Source organism: Protopterus annectens, chromosome 2.part2 (genome assembly GCF_019279795.1).
Source record: "Protopterus annectens isolate FY-2018-M chromosome 2.part2, PAN1.0, whole genome shotgun sequence".
NCBI classification, from domain to species: Eukaryota; Metazoa; Chordata; order Ceratodontiformes; family Protopteridae; genus Protopterus; species Protopterus annectens.
In genome coordinates, this window is record NC_056730.1 from 788,458,931 (window position 1) to 788,474,222 (window position 15,292).

The window sequence follows — 15,292 nt, forward strand, 5'->3', positions numbered from 1 at the left end:
AGAAATGTAACATTAATGTTATTCCATTCCTGATTTTGGATGCAGAAAGTAAGAAACAGTAATAGAATTCAAGACAGCATAGACATGTGGCAAGTAGCTTTGCATGCTTGTTTCAGAATTACACGAAAATTACACATCAATCCTAAAAATATTATGACTCTTAAAAATCCTAGTAGTATTTCACAGTAGTTTTTATTGTGTTCCATAACTGTATGGGCAAGCATTGCAGAACACTGGAGTATCACATCTTTGCCAGTATAATATAATTTCCACTTCTGCAACAATACAAAACAATGTTTTCATTTTTGTAACATGTCTGAAAGTCTTCAGAATGATGGGTGCATTATTGAAAGCTTAGATAAGTGTATGGATATTATTTTCATAAGCCAAGGATTCAGGCAGCATCGTACACAGTCCTTACATACCACTTTTCAAAACTGATTTTTCTTTTGAATGAATCTCTGATAAACTTGTCAGTGTTCACTCTGGTAAACATATGGCATATCTTGTTTTCTCAGTGGATTTAATTATGTATGTATTGAAATGTTGACTTTATTTCACTTTGTCTAAGGCTAATTATTCTTTAATTGGTTCATCTTTCTATCTCTGGCAGACTGATAACACTAGTCTATTATGGAAAGTACTATACTCTTTCTTCAAAAAGAGGTTCGTTAACATGCATGGCACACCATTAATGCTATTCCTTTCCTGATTTCTGATGCAAAATAGAAAATGACCTAAATACATGTAATAATTAAATTACACACAGCATTTATGACAAGCAAGTCAGACAGTGATTTACCCGGCATTCTGAAATATTTACTTGGTTTCCTACTTACATGGTATTATACACATTAGTCACTGTTTAATTGCAGTTCCCACAATATGAAAAAAAAAAAAACCAAGCACCTGTCAAAACCTTTTTTACAATGTACTTTCTTAAATAAAGATATAAGGGGGAATTTAATAAAGCCTTCATGGTCTTTTTTACCATGTAGGCATCTTGCCACAATGCTTACATGAAAGTAAGCATGTTTGCAATCCAGTAAACACTGCTAGGCAGCGCGCATGCACACACCAACACGGGAAGTTCCATGGCATGCAAATTACCTCATAAGCAGGTGAATCTCATGCAAATGAGACAGGTAGAGCGATCCAGCACGCAGATAGGCAGCCCTGCAGACCCCATGTCAGTGTCCTTAGTGTACACAGAAAAATTCCATGTACAGGACTGTAGACAGACAAAAGGGGATGTAAAAATGTAGGTAGATAGACAGAAATGTCATAGCACACACATATATGAGTGAAACTATCCTCTGTGTGTTCCAGACATTACAGTAAATATGTTAAAATACATTTTTTAATAATCTTGCCATGTTTGTGTGGCACTCCACAGTGCATAAATATGCCTTATATAAAAAAAAGAAAAGTAGAAAAAAATCAAATATTAATATCATGAGAAAGGAATGTATTACAGGGCCCTGTGTGCAGTATCTACAATGGTGCATTAGTGCTGTAGCTAACATGGCAGGGCTAGGAAGCATGTAGTATCCAGGTTGTGAGCACTGATCCCTATGCAAATGAGGTGGAGTTACTGAATACCATAATAGGGTAATTGTGTCCGCAGCTCCCGTCCTTCTAGACAGACAACCATGTTGGTGTTTACAGAGGAGGTACATGACATCAGGACAGGGTGTGTCTAATAACTTCTAAGCTGATTGGAGCATAGCTGCTCCTGTTTGCGCAGTGTGCCACCATACTTAGTGCGCAAGTCTAGGGAGGGGTGTGCACTGATTGCTAAGCATTGTTTACCTACAGGGTGCACATTTAAGTGGTGCACCACAGTGCTCAGAGTATCTAAAAAGGCCGATGATGTATTAATTAGTGTTGATCCTTGCTTAACTTAAACTAGGGTCATTCAATGATGTCAGTGATATATTAGGCAGGTGAAATGCATCATAGGTCGCAAATCACATAGGCAGCACCTACAGCAGAGCACTACAAAGTATACATACACACTACCATCTGATTTTCCCCCATACTCTGCACAATTGAAGTACAGACTTGGGAATTTTAATTGAAAGAATGCTAGGTGCTGCTGCAGGTCTGCTGCATTTGTATATACTAGATGCTGTAGTCAATGCTGCTGCTGACAATAGGCCTAGACAGAGAAGGAGAAGAGTGTTCAAGCCCAGGGTAACCTTCCAGGAGCTACATGAGCTGGATATTGTAAAGCACTCCAGGGTGGACAGAGACATACTACCAGAACTCACTGAGCTCTGCCACCTCAACTCAGGCCCAGAGCCAACAGACGGGAACCCATCCCAGTGGAAACAAAGGTATGTGTAGCCCTTAGGATAATAGCCACAGGTACCTTCCGAAGAAAAACTGGGGATATGATAGGGGTCTCACAGGCATCAGCATCCAGGGTACTCCACCATTTCCTGAATGCCATGCTACCACATGCCAGTGAGCACATATATTTCCCATCAACCCTGAGGTGAGGTCCAGCAATATGCAACACTTTTACCATGTAGCACCCTACCCTGAGGTACTGGGTGCCATACATTGCATTCATTTACACATCAAGGCACTACCCAGTGAGGAGGGTAGAATCTACTTCAACTGCAATGAGTATCACTCCATCAACTGCCAAGCTGTGTGCAATGCCCAGGGCATTATCATGAATGTAGAGGCTGGCAGTCCTGGCAGCTATCACGACTTCCATATCTGCCATGCATCACAGCTGTACCAGATGTTTGCTAGGGGGGACATCTCACGCTGCCATTTACTGGGAGATGCTGGCTACGCACTGGAACCATGGATGAAGACACCCATCAGAAATGCACACAATCCCATGGAAGAATGCTATAATGAGGCACATGCACAAACTAGGAACATCATAGAGTGTGTGTTTGGGCTTCTGAAGTCACGGTTCCAGTGCCTCAATATATCTGGTGGAGCCCTGCAGTACACTCCAGCCACATGTGCACAGATATTAACCGTATGTACCATGCTACACAATATGATCCTATGGAAACAGCTGCAGCAGGATCAGCAAAGGGAAGGGGATACACAACCTGCCACCAGTGCCTAGGTCACCACAGCCACATTCATAGGAGGACTCGGAGGAGGAGCCTCCTAATGATGTCCTTGTAGGAAAACATAGGCCTGCCCAGTACACCCTGGCATTGACTAAGAGACAACACATAGCATGTTCACTGACCACCTAGGGCCCTAGAGACTGACACCTTACTCCTTACTCCTACATATATTAAAATAGCTGATGTCAAGCAAACCACACAACCTGTACCTATCCATGTATTGGCTGTATACTGCTTGCATCAGACAGAGTCAGCCCTGTAACTACTGTTCTATCAACTGCTGCATTCTCAAGGAAAGTATCTAACCTACACACTAATTGTAAGGGTTACTATAATAAGGTGTTATATATATGGATATGCTGCTGTTATGCAAGGAAATATAGTGGGCTATTTGGTCAGATTTAACATTAACATGGGACTACTGATACCCAGTCCAGTAGTATGTGTTCTTTAATATTCACTAGGCCTTATGGTTGGAATATTCACAACATCAGGCAAGGCATATGTTAAACATTGGGCATACTTGATATTTGGACTACTGTCTACCCAAGCTGATCATGTGCTGTTGTTCCCCCTCCCCCAAACAGCAGTGTACCCATATAACTGCTTTAACAGAAAATCAGCTATGGTATATCAGTGGACCAGGTAACCTCAGGGCTGTAATACAGATATCACTCACACATTGTATGTCTCTCTTCATGCAGGATAACAATGTACATATGTATGCTGTTGATTGTGTGATGAATGACTCCTCTCTGTCAAGTGACCTGTGTGGCTCAGTGGACTAGGGACGCTAGCATGGGTGATGGTGTTGATGGTTCTAATCTGGAATTACTCCCAACCTCTTCATGCCAAGAAATCTGGACAAAGCCAGAATGATTGGGGGGTGGAGGGGGGGGCAAAGGCCCAAACATAGGGCCAGAGTTAAATATTGGTCACATAAACCTAGAGAGTTGCTGGAATTGAAAGTGTTGCATTACTACATATTTTCTGATGGATATAAAGTCTGACATGCAATTGTTTGCCTATAGTTAGTAGAAAGTAATGATGTCAACATTCTATAAAGCACCAGAAGACCAGAAATGTGTGTGGAACAGACCAAACATATGAGGTAAAACTCTGGACATTCTGTGAAAATCAAGACAGTTGAGAGGTATGCAGACTGTTAGTCTGTTAGTGGTGTATCATTACCAACCTCAGTCACATATTAAGTACAGCAGACAGCTGGGGAATGCTGTGGACATTTTGAGTGAAGTGCAGTACTGCAGAATTAGGGCCGAATGTTAATGTCTGTAACATACAAAATCCTAGACCGGAAAACAGGTAGGTGTGTCCTGGAGTCACATTATAAGTACTTACAGTCTGACTGCGTATGCCCATACAGTTAGTAAAAATGAGCACAGTTCTGTTGGCCCTTCATTTAAATGACTTACTATGTAAAAAATGTCTATACATACAGACATATATGCATACATATCCATCAGTCAGTATCTCTCTCTCACATGCATAGTATATCAATTGCTATATAGTGCCAAATAGATATATACTGATATATATATATATATATATATATATATATATATATATATATATATATATATATATATAGCTGTATATATTAAATGATACATAGACTCCCCCATATATCTACATAATGCATATACATATCATACACACACAGCTACATTTATATATACATCCTTGACATCCTTGTTATATACAGAAATATATGTGTGGATGTCTGCATTGTCCGACACACCCTAATAATGCTGAGTAAACTACACTATCACACAGCCATAATGTTGCTCAAAGGATCCAAACTAAGGGTGTAACAGTACATAATCCACTTCTTACAGACCCCTATGCCTGCTGGATGTTACTACGTAGACAGACACAGCTGAGCAGGTGGTGTAATGTATAATGATTTCAATGCATGTATGGACAGGGCACATTCTCATTGCCCACAGTGTCACCTAGCTAACTGCAAGCAGGCATATATGGCCATACTGGTAACTGTCCATATATAGCTAGGATAACAACAGTTATCTCACTGCTAGGATAATAGATGCAGATAACAGTAAGAACCAATATCACTCTGCAGGCCACATATGCTGTTCAACACAAGCCAAGTTTGCGTAATGCACAAGTACTGTGTCTACAATCACATATACAACAGAATTGACCAGTGGCACATATGATAAATACTGTGATCTATACTGTTTAAGCCTTGATAGGTAGGGAATCTAATTTCACTGCAGCCTACTTGGTGCATATGTGTGTGTATATATACCTCTTCAAAACAATGGATGTGCCTTCATGGGTTATCCCGCAGCAATAGTTATGAACTTGTTGCTGGCTTCCAAACTGCCCCCTTCTACAAGGCCTGATGATGTCAGCCACCTTAAGACTATCAGCTGACAGTGTAATATCAGGCATGAGCTGTAGCACATGCAAAGAGTACTGTGATCTATAGTGTATACGCCTAAATAAGTAGGGGTTCTAATCTCACTGCAGCCCATTGTGTGTGTGTGTGTGTGTGTGTGTGTGTGTGTGTGTGTGTGTGTGTGTGTGTGTGTGTGTGTGTGTGTGTGTGTGTGTGTGTGTGTAGTCCTTCAAAACAAGCATGTCCTCCTGGTTTATCCAGCAACAATGGTTATGTACTTTTTTGTGCCCACAACTTGCTGCTGGCTTCCAAACTGCCCTCTTCTATAAGGCTTGATGATGTCAACCACCTTAAAACAACCACCTGGTATCAGACATATGCTGTGGTGTGTGCGATAAGTACTGTGATCTATAGTGTATAAACCTAGTTAGGTAAAAATTCTAATCTCACTGTAGCCCACTTGGTGCATGTGTGTGTGTGTGTGTGTGTGTGTGTGTGTGTGTGTGTGTGTGTGTGTGTGTGTGTGTGTGTGTATATATATATATATATATATATATATATATATATATATATATATATATATATATATATATCCCTACAAAACAATGGACATGGCCTGATGAGCTATCCAGCAGCAATGGTCATAAATTTTTGGGCCTGTATCTTGCTGCTGGCTTCCAAACTGCCCTCTTCTTTAAGGCCTGATGATGTCTGCCACCTTAAGACTACCAGCTGACAGTGTAGTATCAAATGTAAGCCTTGGCGCATGCGTTAAGTACTGCAATCTATAGTGTATAAGCCTAGATAGGTAAGAATTCTAATCTCACTGCAGCCCACTTGCTTAGATCAAGTGTGTGTGTGTGTGTGTGTGTGTGTGTGTGTGTGTGTGTGTGTGTGTGTGTGTGTGTGTATACCCCTACAACCCAGCAGATATCCCCTCGTGGGCTATTCAGCAACAATAGTTATGCACTGGCTTCCAAACTGCCCTTTTCTCCAAGACCTGATGATGTCAGCCACCTTAAGACTAGCAGCTGACAGTGTAGTATCAGACATAAGCCATGCTGCATGCAGTAAGTACTGTGCTCTATAGTCTGTAAGTTTAGATGGGAAAGGGCTCTACTCTTACTTTGCCCAACATGATGTGTGTTTATATCCATATGGCATACATATGATAACCTTTGTAACTTAGACATAGTTAGGGTTTTGCATAATTTTATTTGTAGTGGGTGATGTGGCCCCCAAATGACTGACCACAGCAAGGCTTGCTGATATCATCAAGCATTATATGTTCTAAACTGATAGTACTAACAGACATGAGTTGTGTTGAGTGCATCGGGTACTGTGATCTGTAGTGTGTACCAGTACCTAGGTAATTGTTCTAATCTACATACAGGCAACTTGCAGTATGTGTGTGCCTTGATGTGTCCTGTATGCAGTGAGTGAAAGTGGTGCTAGTCTGAATGTGACCATGTTTGCATGTGAAGCTGTTACAGCAACATACATTATGTTATGGAGCGACTGGAGTTGTGAACTTAACTAGCATAATGGCCATACAGCCCTCACATTCAGAGACATCTGCATACCCCTTAGTACAGGACTGGCACATATTGCCCCAATCCAAGAAGAACTCAGGCAGATGACGTCTGTTGAAATGATGGCCACCCAGCCAATCAAACAAATGGGATGTGCTGAGTTGCACTGAGTTGCCTTGTGTACCATTAGGCAGGGCCTGTGTCAGGTGTGTGTTCATGTCTGCTAGACAAATGTCTCCCACAAGCATGTAGTACTAATGTTACATAGTAGGATAATGTCATTACAGTGAGTCATGCCTCTACTATGCTCCCCAAAGATATGCAGCATATGCACTCCAGCAGGGTTACACCTTGACCTATAGCAGACCTTATCACAAATTATGAATGCATGAGTACACTGACTGCTGCCATTGCCCTTGGTAGACTGTCATACAGATGTGAACCTATGGAGCCATACACTTAAACTGCTGTACTTTGCTGAAGTCATATTTCTGCTTTGCTGCCATGCCATGTTGTGCCACTTTACTAATGCCATGTGTCCATAGGTTATCCCCTCAGACTTCTGGAACAGAAGCGTACACAGGTCTGTGACATACCTGTCGCCGTGTAACAATACTGCCACTACATCATACTCATGACATGCCAGCATACAGTGCATGTTGGTGACCACTACAAGTAGCATGACAAAATAATACTGTATTACACAAGTACATGTCAAGCAATATAGTCACACTGTACATCAGACACATAGCCTCATTTCCCTGCATATATGGGAAGGATAACAGAGATGTGGCAAAGGTATCATCTCTTCCACAGGGTGTTGTGTGGGGTTGCTGAGGGCCTAGGCTTGCCCAAACCATTGACAGCATGTGTGTGAATAAGGAAGGGGGTGGGTTAGATGGACCATGGAGAAGTGCTGTGTGTGTCTTTAGGTGACCTTCATGAGAAAGTTGTGTGTGAGTGTGTGCATGTACACAGTCAACCTCAGTGCTAGCCCCATGAGTGTGTATGTTGGATAGCTTTGGACCATACATGGTAGAGTTCTCCCAGCCCTGAACATGGGAGCTGGCTCTGCCAGGAGTTGCACTGGCACCTCCATGTCAAAGGTCAGAAGTGGTGCTTATACCTGACAGTAACTGATGTCTGCTGTGACTGTGACCCCCACGGAAACACCGAGGACCATGACCCCATGGTTTGCCACATCATGGTGTGGAGAGCACACTCTCCTCTGTAGCACTGGATGTACCACCACTAAGGGAGCATAACTGTGCACAGCCACATGGACTCTCAGCAAATGGTGTTGCTGGCCTACATCCACAGGTCTGATGCCCAACTCCAACCACTTGTTCCAGCATAGACAATATGTCATCCAAAACAGACACTGTCTCAGCCCACTCACTGTCCACTGCATCAGTGAACCAGTCCAGGGTGTCCCTAATGCAGTGGAGGCAGTCACGGTTGTCAGACTGTATTGCATCAATAACCCAAAGCACATGTCTGGTGTTCCTTTCAGAATGTGCCTGTGCCTCCATGATGGCCCAAAACATGCACCAAGTGAACTGTGATGTAACACTTGCAATAGGTGGTAGACTGACAGCAGTCTTTCTATGATCATCCCTGTCAGTCCACCTGTGTGGGACCTCACCAGATCTCTGGCTAATGCCAGTGTCTGCATTCACTGAAGTCACAGTTGCCATACTGGCCTGTTCAATGTTTCCACCCTCTGCCTATCCAATATTTGAGGCCTGTGAGGACTGGGTATGTGTGGGCATACTGACTGTGTGCAGTGACAATGGGGGCAGAAAAGGGATGTCAACCTCTGGGACAGATTCATCCCCCGACAACCCCACCTGTGCCTCACTATTGCCACAATCATCATCATTGTCTGAAGAGACACCAACATAAGGTGGTGTGGGGGAGAGACCTCAACCCCCCCAGTCACCTGTGGAAACCAAGACAAAAGCAGTACATTATTACCTGCACTATTATGTAAGGAAAATCCCCAAAGCATCATAATAATGAGGATCCACAACTGCATTGCTAGTCTCACATCTTCTTTTCTCCGCTTTCATGTACAACAGACTTCCTCACAACAAAATACACATTCCACTCAAGGACTTTATAACAAGCACATCTGATAAATCACGTGACACTTGACCAGTACAACGTACTTTTTAGGTATGCAATATGACACTATACCTGATAAAACAACACATAAAATCCAGTACACCTATCTTAACAAATACAAGTTTCATTGCCTAAGGTATATACAATCAACCTTTCATTTTTTATAAGGCATGTCAGATTAATTGCCTCATGTACATCAGAAGACGTATTCACTCTGAACTATAACTGCAAATGTATTTCTGCTCATTCAACTACACCCCTGTGATTACCCACCCTAGGAAACTTAGCTAAATGTCTCTGGTTACACACAACATTAAGTGTACATAGGGAATTATCCTAGTCCTTAACTTTAATAATAATATATATATATATATATATATATATATATATATATATATATGTTCCATAACAAAACAGTATCAAGCTTACCAGGAGCAGGACAATGGCCTTGAACAACTCCTGACGGACCTGGAAAAAGGTGAGGGTAAGGTTATTTTCAGTACCACCACATGTTGCAGCACAACAAGGCAATACCTGCATTTATCTCACATGTACAGTAGCTACTGTGTTACTTGATATATTGCTGACATTCTGAGTATGAGTGTACAGCTGAGCTAAACCCCCACAGCACATAGACCTGACACCCATGTAAAGATATGTACAGCCTGACAGAATGACTGCTACAGTATTACAATGGTGATCACAGTAAGCTTAACTGCACGCTCCTCTGCTGTGGACACTGTGGCAACCACCCCACGATGTATGATGTGATGGATGCCTGAGAGCTGTTATGTGCCCATTGGTTCATCAGGAATCCCTCAGTGGTCGTGAATGGTTTTTCCAGTGCAGGCCCTCCACTGGTGATGGCACAATCCCTGGCTAGATCTGGTGCCCTTCATCATACAGCATTCACCATGTCTGTAGGACAGTGTTGAACCTGCTCATATGTCCTGTCCTGGTGGCCACTGTCATTCACAAGCCGGACAAGGTCTGCCCACAATGCAGCCTGCTGTTCAGTGTTATGCCTTCCCTGGATAGGAAGATGTTGTGATGCTGCCATAGTCCTTGAAGTATTAGTTCATTCTCCACATCTGAGAATGGGGCAGGGCATCTATGATAAATTAGTCCTGAAAGACACCCAAGGGGAAACACATTACAATATCAAATGCATGGATGATCACTATGTACAGATACAGCAAGAACAAAATGGCTAGCACTATTCACTGCTTGCTCACATATGTCATACCCCACAGTTTGACAACATACTACAAGTGTGGCTGCATCTGAGATAGTATCATTACTGAGGTAGGTCCCTGTGTGCCATGAGAGATTCTGATGTATGATCATATACCCAACACTCAGGTCCACTGTGGTGTGTTCCCTAAGGCCAGCCACCCAATAATATGTCATAAGACCAGTGTCTGACAAATAGCAGTGTGTTATTACAACCATTATATAGGGACAGTACAACAACACCTTTGTGCCACAGTGACAAAAGACAATGCAATCCTGATATATTGTACGTCCCCTGTATGTGTAAGACAGCAGGGTATTAATGACATGTCATTACCACAGGTCTAAGTTAGGCTTATTGTTGTAATACTTATTCCACATGCCTCTGTCCTACCATCTGCAGCCTGTTATTCACAAAAAACAGTTACATACCTGGTGGAATGCAGTACTCCTCTGTTGAAATGTGCTAATAGTAATGTTTCGCAAAGGTGTGCTCTGTGTGAGGAAAGTCTCATACAGAATGTTTCCCCATAGCCAGCTGCTTGCATTTTAACATGCTTTGCATTAGCAGATAATTGCCTTTAAACCAATCTATGGCTCTGATATGCTAATTGCAGCCAAAACAGCTGAATTGCACTATCATTAGCCAATGCCATCAACCACTGTGCAATAGATAAGGCTTTCATGTAGAACAGGGCCCCTTTCTTAGCTATTGAGATGGACATTACTGGGGAGAGGAGACTACATCATCACAGAGGAGAGGTCTATAGCAGAAACCTTTACATACGGCTGTGGTGTACCACAGACTGCAGCTGCTGCTGCAGGTAATAGACATAGGTAGAGAATGTGAACACTTTGGAGGGCAACAAGCTGTAGGCATATCTGTGTCAGATGTGTCATCCTTGTTGTAGAGGCAGAGCCAGGATGAGGGTACTCTTTACACTCCAATTACAGCATGTGTTTAAAGGACATATGTTAGGCAACTGTGTCGATAACAGAGTACCAGGTGACATGTAGTAATGCTATACAGATATGTGAAGTGAGTCACTACCTGCAGGCCTGAGAATTCCAGCACTGAAAAGCAGTTATTTAATTTGAAATACTTTGTATGGATAATGAGTGCATGACTCATTTATTAATTGCTGTCTTCACAATAATGTAATCTAAATGCAGCACATCACTGGATTTGAACCCAGAACTGCTTGTTACTACAAAATAGCAATGTTTGTCACAAGCCAAACATCTACTACCCATCACTGCATAGCCCTTCAAAAATTAAATTGGTTAGAACTACCCAACTATCTCTCGTATATTCAACTCACTCATGCCCACAAGCTCATTTTTAACCCCTACCTCTGTCCCTCCCTAACCTCAACCTTCAAAATGTACCTCCCTAACAGACTCTTACGATCCAATAATCAAAACCTAATAGTACTGCATAAACCTACTTATTCTCCAGGCAAAAATCTCCTATCCTTCACCTTCACATGTCAGTGGAACTCCCTTCCTTCATCCATCCATACAACCACTAACCTCTCTTCATTTAAAAAAATCTCTACACTCACACCTTATATCTCAGTTGGAATGCTCCTGCTCCCGCCTCTCTTAATTTCTCTCCTCCTCTCCATCTCCTCTCCATCTCTTTCTCCTTCAAATTCATACATTTTTCTTTTACCAGTAATCAAGCAATGTGTAAACAATTATCATACACCTTCTACAACACATTTATCTCAAACATTGTCTCTGTTCAATGAAATCCTCTACATAATCAAAACTTTGATGGTAATATTTTGATGTAGTAATTTTATAGTTAAATGAAATGTTTCTCTACTACTTTGCTTTCCTAGTATTTTTGTACCTACTGTAAAAAAGCTGTAACTTATAATTTTTTGTTTTGTTTTGTGTATGATTGTATTGCTGTGTTTTTTGTTTCTGGAGCTTTTCTCCCCAGGACTCCATCGAAAATGGGCTCTTTTGGCCCAATGGACCATCCTAGTAAACCAACTGCAAATAAATAATAAATAAACTGTGTGTGGCAAAATGTACTATATGCAAGGTATTTAACTGACTGAGCTAGTGAGTTACTGCTACAGCAGGTGTATTTGCAACAAATATGTGCACACATACAGGCTGTGACAAACATTTTCGACATCCATCAGTATGTGCATGGATTTATATGGATGTATTTCTGCACCAGTGTCCCAGTTGAATAACTATTTTGACATGAATGCCTTAGCAGGTGACTTTCTACATGTTGCTGATAAAAGGACATGTTTACCTGCTATCACAGGTCTCAGTTACATTCATTATCATGTCTTTGGCTGTCTAGTGGTGTACTATTACACCAGATTCAAAGGTACACTCCCATTTCTCAATTACTTTTTATTCCGGTTTGCGGTGTGGCATAGTGCCAGTTTGCGGTGTGGCACAGTGAACAGCTCTGCTCAAACATGCCTAATGACTGTAATTGGCAATTACTATGTTTTGTTTAAACCACATATTTTAATTAAGAGTTGAGTGGCATGGTGGGTGTAATGAGCTCGGGTTTGAAACATGGCAGAGGTTTTTATTTTGTACGTGTCTTATAATGTTACAAACACATTGTCATTATAGCTCTATTTAGCTGAGCATAGCAAAGATGCACAATGCAGCACGTTGCACAGTGCCTTGCTAAAAAATATTTAAAAAGGGGGAGTTAGGAAAGTGGTAAAATAGGGGCAAGCAGGGGGAAAAACATAGTGAAAGGTAGGGAAGGATATGCAGGAAGAGTGAAGGAAAGAACAGTAACTATACATTTCTTGCACAACAACAACTGTGCACTTTGACGGAATTTGTAGATGAATTTGGATTTTCAAACCCCAGAGAGAGAGGTGAGGACAACATAATTGCATTGTCAATCCAACTGGCTGAAATTACGTGTCCAGTGGACATGTGTGCGAAATGCAGAGCTATGTATGGGAAACATTTTTTGGGGGGTTTTAAGTGCCCATTTTTTTTTTAAGGTGAGAGTGGAATGTTAGGGAATGGACATAAGTACATGTGGTGGAGGTAAGTTTGGTTGGTGAGGATGCATTTGCAAACAGACAAGACAGACAAAACAGCAGACAGGGACAGTGTGTTACACATGAAGTGAGTGAGCACCTTGGATAGGGAGAGTGTTGTGGAATTCAAGTCCCATGAGCCTCCATATGGCAGCAGCATGACTCACATCCCCTCCCAATGGACTGTCAGCACTGATCCTTCACTTCCCCGAGGGAGGCAGTGCTGGATACTGGGCACCAGGGTGAGGCTGCTCCATCGGACTGGTCAGCATGTCCTCAGTCTGGTCCAGGCAGTAATCATAGCCATGGTAGACTATCCTGTGCACCAAGAATGGCAGCTTAGCCCTGATGACAACTCCTGTTCTGCCACAACTGCCAGAGGGGTCACAGCCCCATCCCATGGGGTGGTACTTCCCAATACCACATGTATTACAGGGGCAGCAGAGGGGGCACCACTGGTCTGGGTCCCAAACATGTTGGGACCTGGTGCCATGATCAATTAAGGCAAGGTAGAAGGATCAGCTGGAACCAGCCTACCTTGACATGCTGTGGTAACTGAAGTATAGTACAAAGTTGAGTTTAGTTATGAACAAATCATTGTTAGTATTAACAGCATAGAACATTCTATTAATTAACCCAAATACATTGCGATGTATATTATGTATGACACAACATGAAATAACAGGACAGTCAGTATGTTAACAACATGCCAGTAACAGGTAAAGCATAAGGGCAACCACATAGTTATTTTAACAAGATATGTTAATATAACAGCATAACACATAATAATAAACTGCATAAGGCCAAAAATGGTTAATTTAACAATATATGTTAATATGAAAGCATAATAACACATAACAATAATAAACCATATTTCCAAAAATATAGTTATTTTAACAAAATATGTTAATAGTAAACCATAATAATACATAACATTATTAAATACATGCAGATAAGGGGTGGGGACAGAGAAAAACAGTCCATTAGTGACACTGCAGATTATATCACTAAAAACAGTGGTAATATTGACTCTACAGGTGTGGATTGTCAGTTTTGTGTACAGCAAATACACGTCTCCTATAGGTGATGTAGCATGTGCATACCTCTCAAGCTGTTTCATGGGACAATATGGGCCAAGCAATAACAAATGCAGGTCCACAACTAGACAGAACACTTGCACATCATGTGGGCTTGTATAACTATCAAGGTGCTCTGTAAATGGATTTGGTAAGACTTTTAATTCCAAGTGATAATGCCTGTGGTAATCCTGTGACAGATGAATTATGCAATATTAATTACAGTACAAGATATTGTGGCACTTGAGTGGCATGTTTGTGCACAGTTCATAAACTAGACAGCCATCATGCCTTAGTTTCCAGGCATGGGAATAGAACCTAATAGCTGACTACAGGGGACATCTGCAAATAATGTAATAAGTGACTGCAGCAACTTAGTACAGACATGCAAGGAATACAGCCATACTGGAAGCAGATTTATTAATGAATCAACAATGCTGGTGAACACTTTATTCTTATTGATTTTAAAACTCTGTGAAATCTAAACACAATATCTGCTCACAACATGGGCTACCTCAATCATAGACCTTTTGTTCCTGGGAAGAGAGAAAATGTGAGCATTACATGACTGATTGTGTGGTGGAGATAATCTTGAACCATACTCTGAGTTGGGCAATATAAGTTACATGACATTCTTTTTGCATTCTAGAACTATTACAGTGTTATAATTGACTGCACTGACAGCAGAACACACATGCATGGAATACAACCATTCTGCATATATTAAAACAGCTTTATTGTAGTAGCAACAATGCTGGTGAACATTTTGTATTGTTATTGCTTTGAAATATCTGTG